Below are 12,659 nucleotides of genomic sequence, written 5' to 3'. Positions count from 1 at the left end.
TCAGTGCTCTACTTGACATCTCTGTTGGTAGTGCTGTCACAATTGTTCACCAGTTGGGATATTCAAAGGTTTGTTCCCGCTGGGTCCCTCGTTGTCTAACCGAACACCATAAAGAGCAAAGGAGAACCATCTGTGCGGAATTGCTTGCTCGTCATGTGGCTAAGGGTGACAATTTCTTGTCAAAGATTGTTACAGGTGATGAAACATGGGTTCATCACTTCGAACCTGAAACAAAACGGCAATCAATGGAGTGTCGCCACACCCACTCCCCTACCAAGAAAAAGTTTAAAGCCATACCCTCAGCCGGTAAAGTCATGGTTACAGTCTTCTGGGACGCTGAAGGGGTTATTCTGTTCGATGTCCTTCCCCATGGTCAAACGATCAACTCTGAAGTGTATTGTGCTACTCTTCAGAAATTGAAGAAACGACTTGAGCGTGTTCGTAGGCACAAAAATCTGAACGAACTTCTCCTTCTTCATGACAACGCAAGACCACACACAAGTCTTCGCACCCGAGAAGAGCTCACAAAACTTCAGTGGACTGTTCTTACTCATGCACCCTACAGCCCCGATCTCGCACCATCGGATTTCCATATGTTTGGCCCAATGAAGGACGCAATCCGTGGGAGGCACTACGCGGATGATGAAGAAGTTATTGATGCAGTACGACGTTGGCTCCGACATCGACCAGTGGAATAGTACCGTGCAGGCATACAGGCCCTCATTTCAAGGTGGCGTAAGGCCGTAGCATTGAATGGAGATTACGTTGAAAAATAGTGTTGTGTAGCTAAAAGATTGGGGAATAACCTGGTGTATTTCAATGCTGAATAAAACAACCCCTGTTTCAGAAAAAAAAATGTGTTGCATTACTTATTGAACTGCCCTCGTAGTATCGTGTACTTTCGACCGTATTCGTTTACGCTATTAATTATGATATACCCTGCATACATACAGGCGGTGAGGCAGTTACACGTCAAAATCAGCGTAAGACAGTTACTCCAATGCTTAAAAATACTGCAGAACTTCTAAGCAGTGATACAGCAATAAGATATGGTACCTCTATGTGCTGTGAGAAAACCGTACTTGGTTCAAAACAGTCTGAAAACGAATACTATTTTCTGTAAATATCTATTCGACATGCACATACAATTTAGATCCGTATAAAACCTCTTGCAGATGTGGTGGACGTCTCTGTGCATCTCTTAGTTCCTTGCAGAAGAAAGGTGTTTAATTTAAATAATTTCCTTTCCATTGGGCCAGCATATTGCATGAGATCGAAGAGCAACGTATTTTAAGTACAGATTGTTTGCTGCGCCATTTATTTATTTACTCGTAGTGATACAAGTCACACGATGAGCTCGTTTTGGTGTTTTGCCATTATCAAGCGTACCTGTGAGGCTGGCATAGTAGGTATAATGTTGTTCTTTACGTCTATGCCAGTCTGTGTCCACATATGGCCCTATTTGCTTACGTGTTAGCCACATGGACCACGTCATACCAGCTAAGGCGTAAGCATTTACATACAGCTTAACATAGACATAAGGATCCATTTTATACCTATTATATAACTTTCACAGAATCCTTAATAATGGAAAAACACTGAAATTAGCTCGTCGTGTAACTTTTATCACTACGAGTAAACAAAGAATGCAGCAAAAAGCTTATACTTAAAAATGCAAAATATTTCTTACGCACCGATACGTGCTTCGTGTCAAATGAAAATAGGACACGAATTATTTTCCTATGGAGTCAGTTATGTCTGAATATCTGTGACAGGAATGAAACTGAAAATACTTCTCGAGAGTTGGCTTTTACTCCTTTTAGAATCTCTGAAAGTTATACGTACATTATTCTGAAAGACCAACAAAACTATAACTTGAATCAAAAGCCTCAAATTTAGTATTACGTAGAGTTGAGATTTAATTCATGACTTCTGTATCACCCTCTTACACCAATAACACGATGAGTGAGGGACGTTAATAATGATCGATCGAATACGTTAATTTTCAATTTATTTTTTGTTTATTAGTAAAACTCATGAACGATAAGTTTCGAAAGCTTTAACGATGAAATCGCATCCGAAGTCTACGAAAAATAATTACAGCTATGACGCAACTTTGCTGTCAGCCCTCTTTCTGAAGCAACACTTCAGAACTAGCTCGGTGAACAGCTATTCTCCGAATTAATTTCAAGCTAAATAATTACACGTGTGACACAACCTTGCTGTCAGCCCTCCTTTTGGAGCAACACTTCAGTGCTATCTCGGTGATCAGCTATTCTATAAATTATTCTTAAGCAAACTTGTACAGGGTATATATATACATATATATATATATATATATATATATATATATATATATATATATATATATATATATATATATATATATCAGCGGCTGAAAAAGTCAATTGAAACCCTAGCAAAAGAAAGAAGGCAGAAAGGAAAGAAACAAGAAGAGAAGCTTTGAAGAGTACACTGAGTAAAAAATTGAAGCCTTATGAAGAAAATATGCTAGAAAAAACTTCAGGCTGAACTCTAATTGCTGTTCCTGAAAAGTGTTTTTTCTGAGAATATTTTTTTAAAGTTTTTCTACCTGTTTATCAGAATATATGCAGGCTAGAGTTCATTACGAAAATTAGTTCACTTTTTTCTGTAAACCCGATAATCGTTGTCTCAAGCCTAAATTTTGAGAAACAGTGTAATCTGAGATATGGGGCAAATACCTTGTAATTTTGATTGAGTTTTAAATTATACTTACAGAATTATACTTAAAATTTATTAAAATTCTTCTATTCGAGGGTATTCAAAAAGCGTTATGCGAGAACGTTACTATTTACAAAAGGACTGAAAAGTCAATCTTTTTCTTGACTCAAAAAACTTATGTTTAAGTTTATTTTAGTTTATATCTCAAATGCTACCAGTTTCGGCAACTCAATGTTGCCATCTTAAGGCCCCTGCATAATAAAGGAGTATTCATGTAGTGATATAAGGGTGTACAGTTCAAGTTTGCAATTGACAGGTATTTCTAATTGCCCTTAAATTTAAAAATAATGAAAATATGATCATTAAATCAAGTCTGTGTGTACATCCAGCACAAATATGCTAAAGAATATGTCTGTATTTGTTAATAGCATTAAAGCGAACCTCTTTGTATATCTAGCACGTAGATTGAAACTTGTGTACACATTTGTTATTCATAAAACTATTTTACATGACGGTTTTACTAGGGAGCATGTAAAATCTTTAAAAAGATCACCACTAGACAGCGTACAGTCAAGAGCTGCGTACAAACAATGGGCGTCTTCTTTTTATAATGAAATCCTATAAAATTCTTTTAGATGAATGATCGGTTAGTGTATATGAATAGCAATCGTTTATTTAAAGTAAAATGTCACATAAGGTATGAACTACAAAATTTGCATATTTACTGCCTAGGCAACATCTCGGATGGTAAGACAAGTAGTTGTCACAGTATCAAAAATAACTTGACACAAAACCCAATGGCAATCGACGTATTAAGAGAAAATAACATGCATAGCGAACACTATGAATATTGACAACTGGTGGCCTAAGTTATACGGTGACTCGGAAGAAATTGGTTTCATTTATATCCCTGAACAGGTTAGCACTACCACAGTGAACTAAAAGACAAGAAATTCAAATCCTACTTAAGCAGGGCGAGTCCATAAAGTTCACAGCCGACTACTTCATACAATGTCATTAGGAGTATAAATAATTCCTAACACGACCTATCTATAGATGCCAATCCATCTAAATACTAAGACTAACAAGTTGTATAGTGATAAGATAAGTGTATATGGAAAACAATAGAAGGTAAACGAGTATGCGAAGAAAACTATATTATCGAAGTTGAAGCCCAAAAAAGGACTACCATCTTTCTCTATGAACACCAAAACCCATCAGTAGTAGAAACATCTTTGTAACCTCGCTAAACTGTATGGACAAGTAAGAAGCACGCTAACACGCTGATAAACTAACCGGGTCCTAATTATACTCGTCAGGTGTGGTCGAGACGTACCTAATTCCCGCAAGTGAAATGAGGACTGTATCAGTATGAGTCTAAAAGCCAAGGGAACACAAAATACTTCATTATGCTAAGTTTAAAACTAGCGTAAAAGATACCAATAACATAAAAACATCATCACTATTAAATGTTTTTTATCATAGGAGTACACTGCAATAAAACAGATACCAGGAGTTGCGGAAAGAAAGATCTACGAGTTCATATGAAAGTTAGATAGTAAGCTTCAAGTACAATCAGTACGTTACAATAAGGTTGAAAAATTACATTCAAGTTAAGACTTTTGGATGACATAAGATATAGGAAAAGAACTATATAATGTCGGAATCAATGGTGCGGCATGTAGAGCTGTATAAATAATGTAGAGCTATATAAATATTGTAGAGCTATATAAATATTGCTAAACGGAAATTTCACCTATCATCCAAAGAAAAGTCCCCAAAATAACAATATGAATTTATTACAATGAGCCCCAATAATTACGTACGACTAGACCCTGACGTGCCAATATCAGTAGGGGTTATTTTAGCCGAAACGGTACTAAAGTTATGGTAGAGGTCGTCCCAATTAAATACAGTGAGTCGCTACCAAACTACATGTCTCACTAAGCGATCCGACTATATCACGGTGAACATCCTTGAAAACCCCATATAGGTGAACATGTAAAATTATGGTAGCAGTAACAGTGAACACTACCTAGATATTCACAGCCAAAATGACGACCTCACTGTGTCCTATTATCAGTCAAATCGATCTCTAGTATGACAAACATTTTTGTAATGCAGTCCCACTGGACTACTGAAAGGGATACTACTAATAGAGACAATATGTATGAAAAGGGACGTCATATGCTAACCAATGGGTGTAAAACGCTAACAAAGACCTATTATACCTCAAGCTAAGATTATTTCTGTATAGGAATACTGTAGTTCTAATTAAACTCAGTTGTACTGGTCTGGTCCATTATATACAATAAAACACAAAAATGATCCACTATTACTAATGTCAGTTCAGGAAAATATATAAACCTCGAAATACGAAACATTGCTGTTGGTACCGAAAACAAAACGGAAGATTAGTAAACACCACAATAGCTCCTCAGCTGTCAACTATACCATATTCCGGGAGCTGAAATAGATGTGGTACACGTGCTAGATATAGATAACATTATCTCTGAGAAAAGAGAATGAACGATCATATGTAAACATTAAGTCACACTTCTACTCAATATAACCGGTAGGGACATAAAGCATTAGAAATACAGTAAATATTTTACAAAAAGCTGTATCAACTGACGTATCAAAAGAATCTTTTCTGTATCAAGACGTGTACACTAATGATATAAATGCGAAGCCTCAACCTGTCCATAACCCTCCAATAAGGCTACATTGGTGCGACGCTACTACCATTCCATTATCTAATTCGTCATATCAATGGGTACTAAAGAGTAAAAATTACTCACCATACGCTATTATCGTATTAACAATCTTATCGAATGGTTCCATAAAACTGGAATCCTAAATCCGACCTAAAAGCAAAAAGAAGTAGTTTTATTCTAGCTATAACAGTATCGATTTACCACCCATATTTTTTATTCCCTAGAAAATGTAGTAAAAAGTCAGAAATCAATATTTTAAGTGTATGACTGACGTAACTTGAGACTGGTAAGTTTATGAGGAAAACAGCAATTATCAATATTGTTAACAATTGAATCCGAATGTAGTCTGTCTATAACCTAATTGAAATCCGAGGCTCTGTACACAGTTATTTTTCAGACACAAAATCTAATAGTTCATCGATAGAGTCCCGTTTAAATTACAAGAAGTTTCTCGGTTCGGTTAGGAGTGTGGTTATTAAAGCTAAAACTCACAAATTATGTTCACAGAATCATAGTATTTAATGAAAATAGTCTCCCCCTGAATCAATAAACAGCTGAAATCGTTTTAAAAGTGTTCCAAAACAGTCGCTATAGTCCTTTTTTGGATCTGCATTAACAATTCTAGTAAAATGTTCTTGGATGTTCTTAACTGCGTCGTAATGGGTCCTTTCATTGCCAGATTTGAGGAACGACCAGAAGTCACCTGAGGACAAATACAGGGAGTACGGTGGGCAATCCAGGACTGAGATCCGTCTTCTGGTGAAACCCCTTGCATGACCTTCACTTTGTGGGTTGGGCATTGTCTTGGAGATGAAACCAGAAAGCTCCCTCTCGGTATTCGGCTAGCCCGCAGACGCAAAATTTAAGGCTAAACTTTATGTTCGCTCACTGCTCCACAGCCATTTTCCTACTAGTGTTATCGCGTGTACTGATACGTTTGTGGCGAGAACATCTGCTGCACGACGCTAACGCGTTGGCCTGCATAGTTGTTGTTGAAACTTCATGTGTCGTAAAGCTACAGTTCACCACGACACATCATTACAGTTTCGAATTTCACGCAGACAGTGCTAACGGAACACGGATACACCGTGCATAATTCCATATTCGTTATCAAAATATTCCAACACTTGGAAAATACGTCTAAGTATCCATAGTACTCAATATTTATGTCCGTCTTTACATCCTGTTGCACGGGTTAACTTAGAACTGATAAGAAGTAGATATCCCTCTCGTTGCCATTCCGTGCTCCATCGGTTAGGCCACATGCCCTATGTCCCGCCACCCCCCCCCCCCCCCGGCCCCCATCCCCACCGGCCCCAACAACTATTATTCCAGATAAAGCAGCAACAGCGGCTGCAGTGGGCGTGACCGATTTGGATAGAGATACAAAATAGTAAGTCTTACTCTTGCTACCCATTTCTTTACCGTAAGTAAAGTATTTTTCTGAAATAAAAAGGAATGAAACTATCGCTTGACAAATAGTTTGAATGTCTCTTCTAGCATACAGCAGAAAATAAGAATTGTAATGAACCTCCATAAACACAGTCTGGTTTGGAAAAGGCGGAAAGGGCTCTGCTAGAATCTGACATTAGCTAATTCATTTCAAAATTATGAATTTCATGCACGGCACTGATTAAGAACAGCAGCAACAAAAAATGAAGTGTGACAAAAAATTCTTTAGATCACTGATGGTTTACTCATTATACGGCAACTGACTATAGCGTTTCGTTATAAACACCCGACATTTATTGTACGTTTTCGTCTCTGGCAAATTGTTGCTGCACCACCTGTGTGGAACGTAAGACAAATTGTCCTTCCAGTTTAATTGCCTTACCTAAGTGGCAAAATATATCACACAGGCCGGGTGCCGTAATCTGCCACCCTCTGTGAGTTATTCCAGCCCTTAGCACGCTTCATTCATCTCTCTGCGCTAGAGCCATGTTTACCGGCTATCAGCGGCCGGCTGTGGAGCCGTTCCACGGTTAACGACGTGCCACCAAGGTTCCGCCATTGATGGATAAAGATCCGCGTAAACAAATACAGAATTCGCACAGACTACTTATTAGCACTTACAGGTAAAAATTGGACTCTCTTTCCAGTCAAATCTTAGTCCACGAAATTGATTAAGTTCTATGCGACATTCGCTTCTGCAGTGACGGGCATTTTCCTTTGACTTCTTGCGGTAATACAGAGACAGATGGCGAAATGGCGCCAAGTATTCGGGATTAACGCCAATAAACTGCTCTCGTTCAGTGGTCAAAGAGACAACATTATCAGAAATAATTTGAAACGAATTTGTTTCACTATTGCGTTTCATCAACTACGATATAGTCATGAAACTTCCAAGGAGATCAAAATTGTATGAAGGACCGAGACTAGAACTCAGAACATTTGCAAAAGTACGGCATACAGTTTTGATCTGCTACGAATTATCATATCAGCGCACATTCCACTGCGGAGTGAAATTCATTCTGGATACCTGGTAATCTGGTGAGAGAGATTCGTGAGTCAGTTTCCATAGCTGCATTCACTTGTGCGCGCTATTATTGCACTTTTCGACCTGGAAGTCACCAGTTCGAATCTCATGATGGAAAATATTTCCGTCAGCAGAGATTGCTCGACAAGAAATGCAGAAATTGTTCTGTAGGCAAATTTATTACCAGTCCATACAATAACGCTACGAATTGAATCGCAACGTTCTCTGTAGCACCTCGTAGCCCATGTAGTGGCTCTATCGGGCACTGTTCGTTTGCTGTGCACTTCTCCTGTGGAGACCACAATGTTTCAGTTCGAGAAAAAGAAACAGTCTTGTCATCGATTTCAACTTGATTCCTCTTTTCAGTCTCACAAATACTGAAACGCAAGAAACTTGATACCACACAAACACAACTTGTAGCTATGTACAAGGAATCAAAAGTGGTGAATGGTCGAGATGTGTCAGTATTTCTGGTAAATAAAATTCGCAATGCAACATGGCAGCTCAACTAAATATTACTTGTATCAATGGACTGCAGTTTATTAAGTTATCACTTGTTTTAGTAATGGTCACTGATTCCTACAAAGTTAATTGTCAGAATAACGAGACATAGGCTCTGCCAGCTGCATTAGTTATACACTCCTGGAAATGGAAAAATGAACACATTGACACCGGTGTGTCAGACCCACCATACTTGCTCCGGACACTGCGAGAGGGCTGTACAAGCAATGATCACACGCACGGCACAGCGGACACACCAGGAACCGCGGTGTTGGCCGTCGAATGGCGCTAGCTGCGCAGCATTTGTGCACCGCCGCCGGCAGTGTCAGCCAGTTTGCCGTGGCATACGGAGCTCCATCGCAGTCTTTAACACTGGTAGCATGCCGCGACAGCGTGGACGTGAACCGTACGTGCAGTTGACGGACTTTGAGCGAGGGCGTATAGTGGGCATGCGGGAGGCCGGGTGGGCGTACCGCCGAATTGCTCAACACGTGGGGCGTGAGGTCTCCACAGTACATCGATGTTGTCGCCAGTGGTCGGCGGAAGGTGCACGTGCCCGACGACCTGGGACCGGACCGCAGCGACGCACGGATGCACGCCAAGACCGTAGGATCCTACGCAGTGCCGTAGGGGACCGCACCGCCACTTCCCAGCAAATTAGGGACACTGTTGCTCCTGGGGTATCGGCGAGGACCATTCGCAACCGTCTCCATGAAGCTGGGCTACGGTCCCGCACACAGTTAGGCCGTCTTCCGCTCACGCCCCAACATCGTGCAGCCCGCCTCCAGTGGTGTCGCGACAGGCGTGAATGGAGGGACGAATGGAGACGTGTCGTCTTCAGCGATGAGAGTCGCTTCTGCCTTGGTGCCAATGATGGTCATATGCGTGTTTGGCGCCGTGCAGGTGAGCGCCACAATCAGGACTGCATACGACCGAGGCACACAGGGCCAACACCCGCCGTCATGGTGTGGGGAGCGATCTCCTACACTGGCCGTACACCACTTGTGATCGTCGAGGGGACACTGAATAGTGCACGGTACATCCAAACCGTCATCGAACCCATCGTTCTACCATTCCTAGACCGGCAAGGGAACTTGCTGTTCCAACAGGACAATGCACGTCCGCTTGTATCCCGTGCCACCCAACGTGCTCTAGAAGGTGTAAGTCAACTACCCTGGCCAGCAAGATCTCCGGATCTGTCCCCCATTGAGCATGTTTGGGACTGGATGAAGCGTCTTCTCACGCGGTCTGCACGTCCAGCACGAACGCTAGTCCAACTGAGGCGTCAGGTGGAAATGGCATGGCAAGCCGTTCCACAGGACTACATCCAGCATCTCTGCGATCGTCTCCATGGGAGAATAGCAGCCTGCATTGCTGCGAAAGGTGGATATACACTGTACTAGTGCCGACATTTTGCATGCTCTGTTGCCTGTGTCTATGTGCCTGTGGTTCTGTCAGTGTGATCATGTGATGTATCTGACCCCAGGAATGTGTCAATAAAGTTTCCCCTTCCTGGGACAATGAATTCACGGTGTTCTTATTTCAATTTCCAGGAGTGTATTTCTATCGCATGATAACCAACAGAAAGTGACTCCTAACAGGATATTTGGCGATGGTTTTCGTTACGTTGGTGTAGCAGACATTACTAATGAATAGAATATAGACATTTAAGCAATTTTTGTTTCTGTGGTACGTGCGGGGCAGTTATCCGCCCCAAGTGGGAGACTTGTTCAGTTGTCCTTCGCATGCTACGTCGTTTTTCTGACATGTACTGACACCGCAGTGTTCATCTTTGGCATTCTAGCGTAATAGGTGCCGCGAAACCATATAACTGCAAAATCATCTACATCATACACCGTAAGCCACCTAATGGTGTGTGGCGGGGGATACTATCGGTACCACTATCTGATGCCCCAAACGCTGTTCCACTCGCGAATAGTGCGTGGGAAAAATGATTGTCGGTAAGACTCTGTATTGGCTCAAATTTCTCGAATTTTCTCGTCGTGGTCAATACGCGAGATGCATACACTGCCGGAGAAATAAAGAGCAACATCCTCGAGACAACGTCATTTCATTAACAAATAAGGTGACAGGCAATTCATGACTGTCGGAAAATATGACAACAAATTCTGACCAAAGGAAACACACACGTCACAGTAAAGGAAGCCCAAACATTTGCGCCATACCTGTGTATCCATCTGTTGGCGACACAGAGGTGTATTCAACACATAAACGATCATAAACATGCAGAGTGCTATCCTACGATAGATTGTCCCAGAAGTCCAGAATGAGATTTTCACTCTGCAGCGGAGTGTGCGCTGATATGAAACTTCCTGGCAGATTAAAACTGTGCGCCCGACCGAGACTCGAACTCGGGACCTTTGCCTTTCGCGGGCAAGTGCTCTACCAACTGAGCTACCGAAGCACGACTCACACCCGGTCCTCACAGCTTTACTTCTGCCAGTATCTCGTCTCCTACCTTCCAAACTTTACAGTGTACGAAGTACAACTAAAACAAAGAGAATGGTTTATATATTTAGGTAATGAAAAGGTAGTCTCGTACGTCGATAAGGATGTCGAAACATTTAGCTCTGTATGGGAGTATGTAGTAGACCTGTGGTTTAGGTTTAGAAGAAAAGTACACCATTCACTAAATAAATATGTAATTAGCAGAACAGTTTATGATGGTCGGAACACTATGTGCTATACTGGCACTGAAAGAAACATCCAAAAAACGATGAGTAGTGTATAAAAGACGCACAATAAACCAAACAGTCATAGATTTGTAAATGCCGAGTGAAATGCGTTTGACCGTCAAGAGAGCAATGATTGAAGCCTTCAGCGACCATTGTATGGAAATATCATCAAAAGACCTCTCACAAAGCCCAAAGAAATTATGATGATTTGTAAAGGCTGTTGGTGGTATCAAAATTAGTGTCCAGGCAGTCATGGAAGAGACAGGAAGTGAAATTGAGGGTAGCAAAGTAAAAGCATAAATGCTGAACTCCGTTTTCTAACTTCCTTTACAAACGAAAATCCACGGTTACTGAATCAGTTTAATTCTTCAATCACTTCAAGTATGACTGATATAAATATTAGTGTCAGTGATGTTGACAAAGAGTTGAAATCACGAAAAATGAACGAAGCTCCAGCGCCGAGTGGAAACTCTGCCAGACTCCATACTCAAACTGCTGCTGATTTAGCTCCTGTTTTAACCCTTTCTAGCCCAACTTTTATTTACTTGCGTGAAAAAATATGTTTCCTCGTATTTCCCTACATAATGATTGGAATAATACATATTTATAAGAAATTTTGTTATTTTTTTGTTTTTGGAGGGAAATTTGGGATGACTCCATATGGCATCATTGGGCAGGATTCGTTTCCTTCAGTCAGGCGGTTGGGATCTCACAGTGCTTGGTAATGGAACTTGAATGAATATTTTAATTACACAATTTGATGCAGTTTATTAAAAAAATTACTACATACAATAATGCAACTTGCATTTCAGAACAATTTTATGATTTTTTACAGCATGATAGTTACTTTACATGAAAATTGAAGAAACAGTTCCTGTCTTTGGTAAAGCAAAGAGGTTTATTACATTTGATGCATTTCGTTCGAGAATATGCTGTAATTCACAATTTACAATGTGGTCATACCTTACATCATCAACTGGGCTGGGAACCACTGGGGCTCGTTTCTTCACAACTGTAGGCGATGGACTGTCATCTGATGGCCGTCCTCGTCTTCTTACCAAAATGTCTCCTGCTTTTAGTAGACCATGAGCTACATCAGACCGAAAAATCAACAGAGACATGTGTTTGGTAATTCCTCTCCGTCTGCAATGTCGGCGGTATAGGAGCCACGCATTCACAACACACATGTCAAGGAGGTGGAATACGATCCTTAGATAAAATCTTTTCACACCAATATTACTCCTATACAAAGCAACCAGCATGTCGTGCAGATCAACTCCTCCCATCGAACGGTTATATTCTCTAACAGTGTCTGGCCTTGGAACATCAATATATTTTCGTTCTCCCACTGACCACCGTTCCACTGGTTCTACTGGACTTACTCCTTTGTATGATGATGCAAGAACGACAGACTTGTTATCATACCACTTCAGCGCTATGATGTTCCTTTCTGTTTCAGTTCGATAATCGTGTGATCCTCGTCCGTGCTTTTTCAGCTTACTGTCTGTTTTTAGATTGCAGCGTTGAAGTCTTGTGGGTCTAACAGTTCCAAAAGCCAAAATGGCA

At 40.8% G+C, this 12,659-nt stretch overlaps 1 non-coding gene across 1 annotated transcript; it reads right to left on the bottom strand.

The window, feature by feature from the left end:
• Positions 1 to 10,747: 10,747 nt before the first annotated feature.
• Trnas-cga (transfer RNA serine (anticodon CGA)) lies at positions 10,748 to 10,822 on the bottom strand. Its single transcript has one exon. It is a non-coding gene; the product is annotated as a tRNA-Ser (tRNA).
• Between the last annotated feature and the right edge of the window lie 1,837 nt (positions 10,823 to 12,659).

The sequence above is a fragment of the Schistocerca cancellata genome, chromosome 5 (genome assembly GCF_023864275.1).
Source record: "Schistocerca cancellata isolate TAMUIC-IGC-003103 chromosome 5, iqSchCanc2.1, whole genome shotgun sequence".
In the NCBI taxonomy this organism is placed as follows: Eukaryota; Metazoa; Arthropoda; class Insecta; order Orthoptera; family Acrididae; genus Schistocerca; species Schistocerca cancellata.
This window is presented reverse-complemented; position numbering and strand designations above follow the sequence as displayed.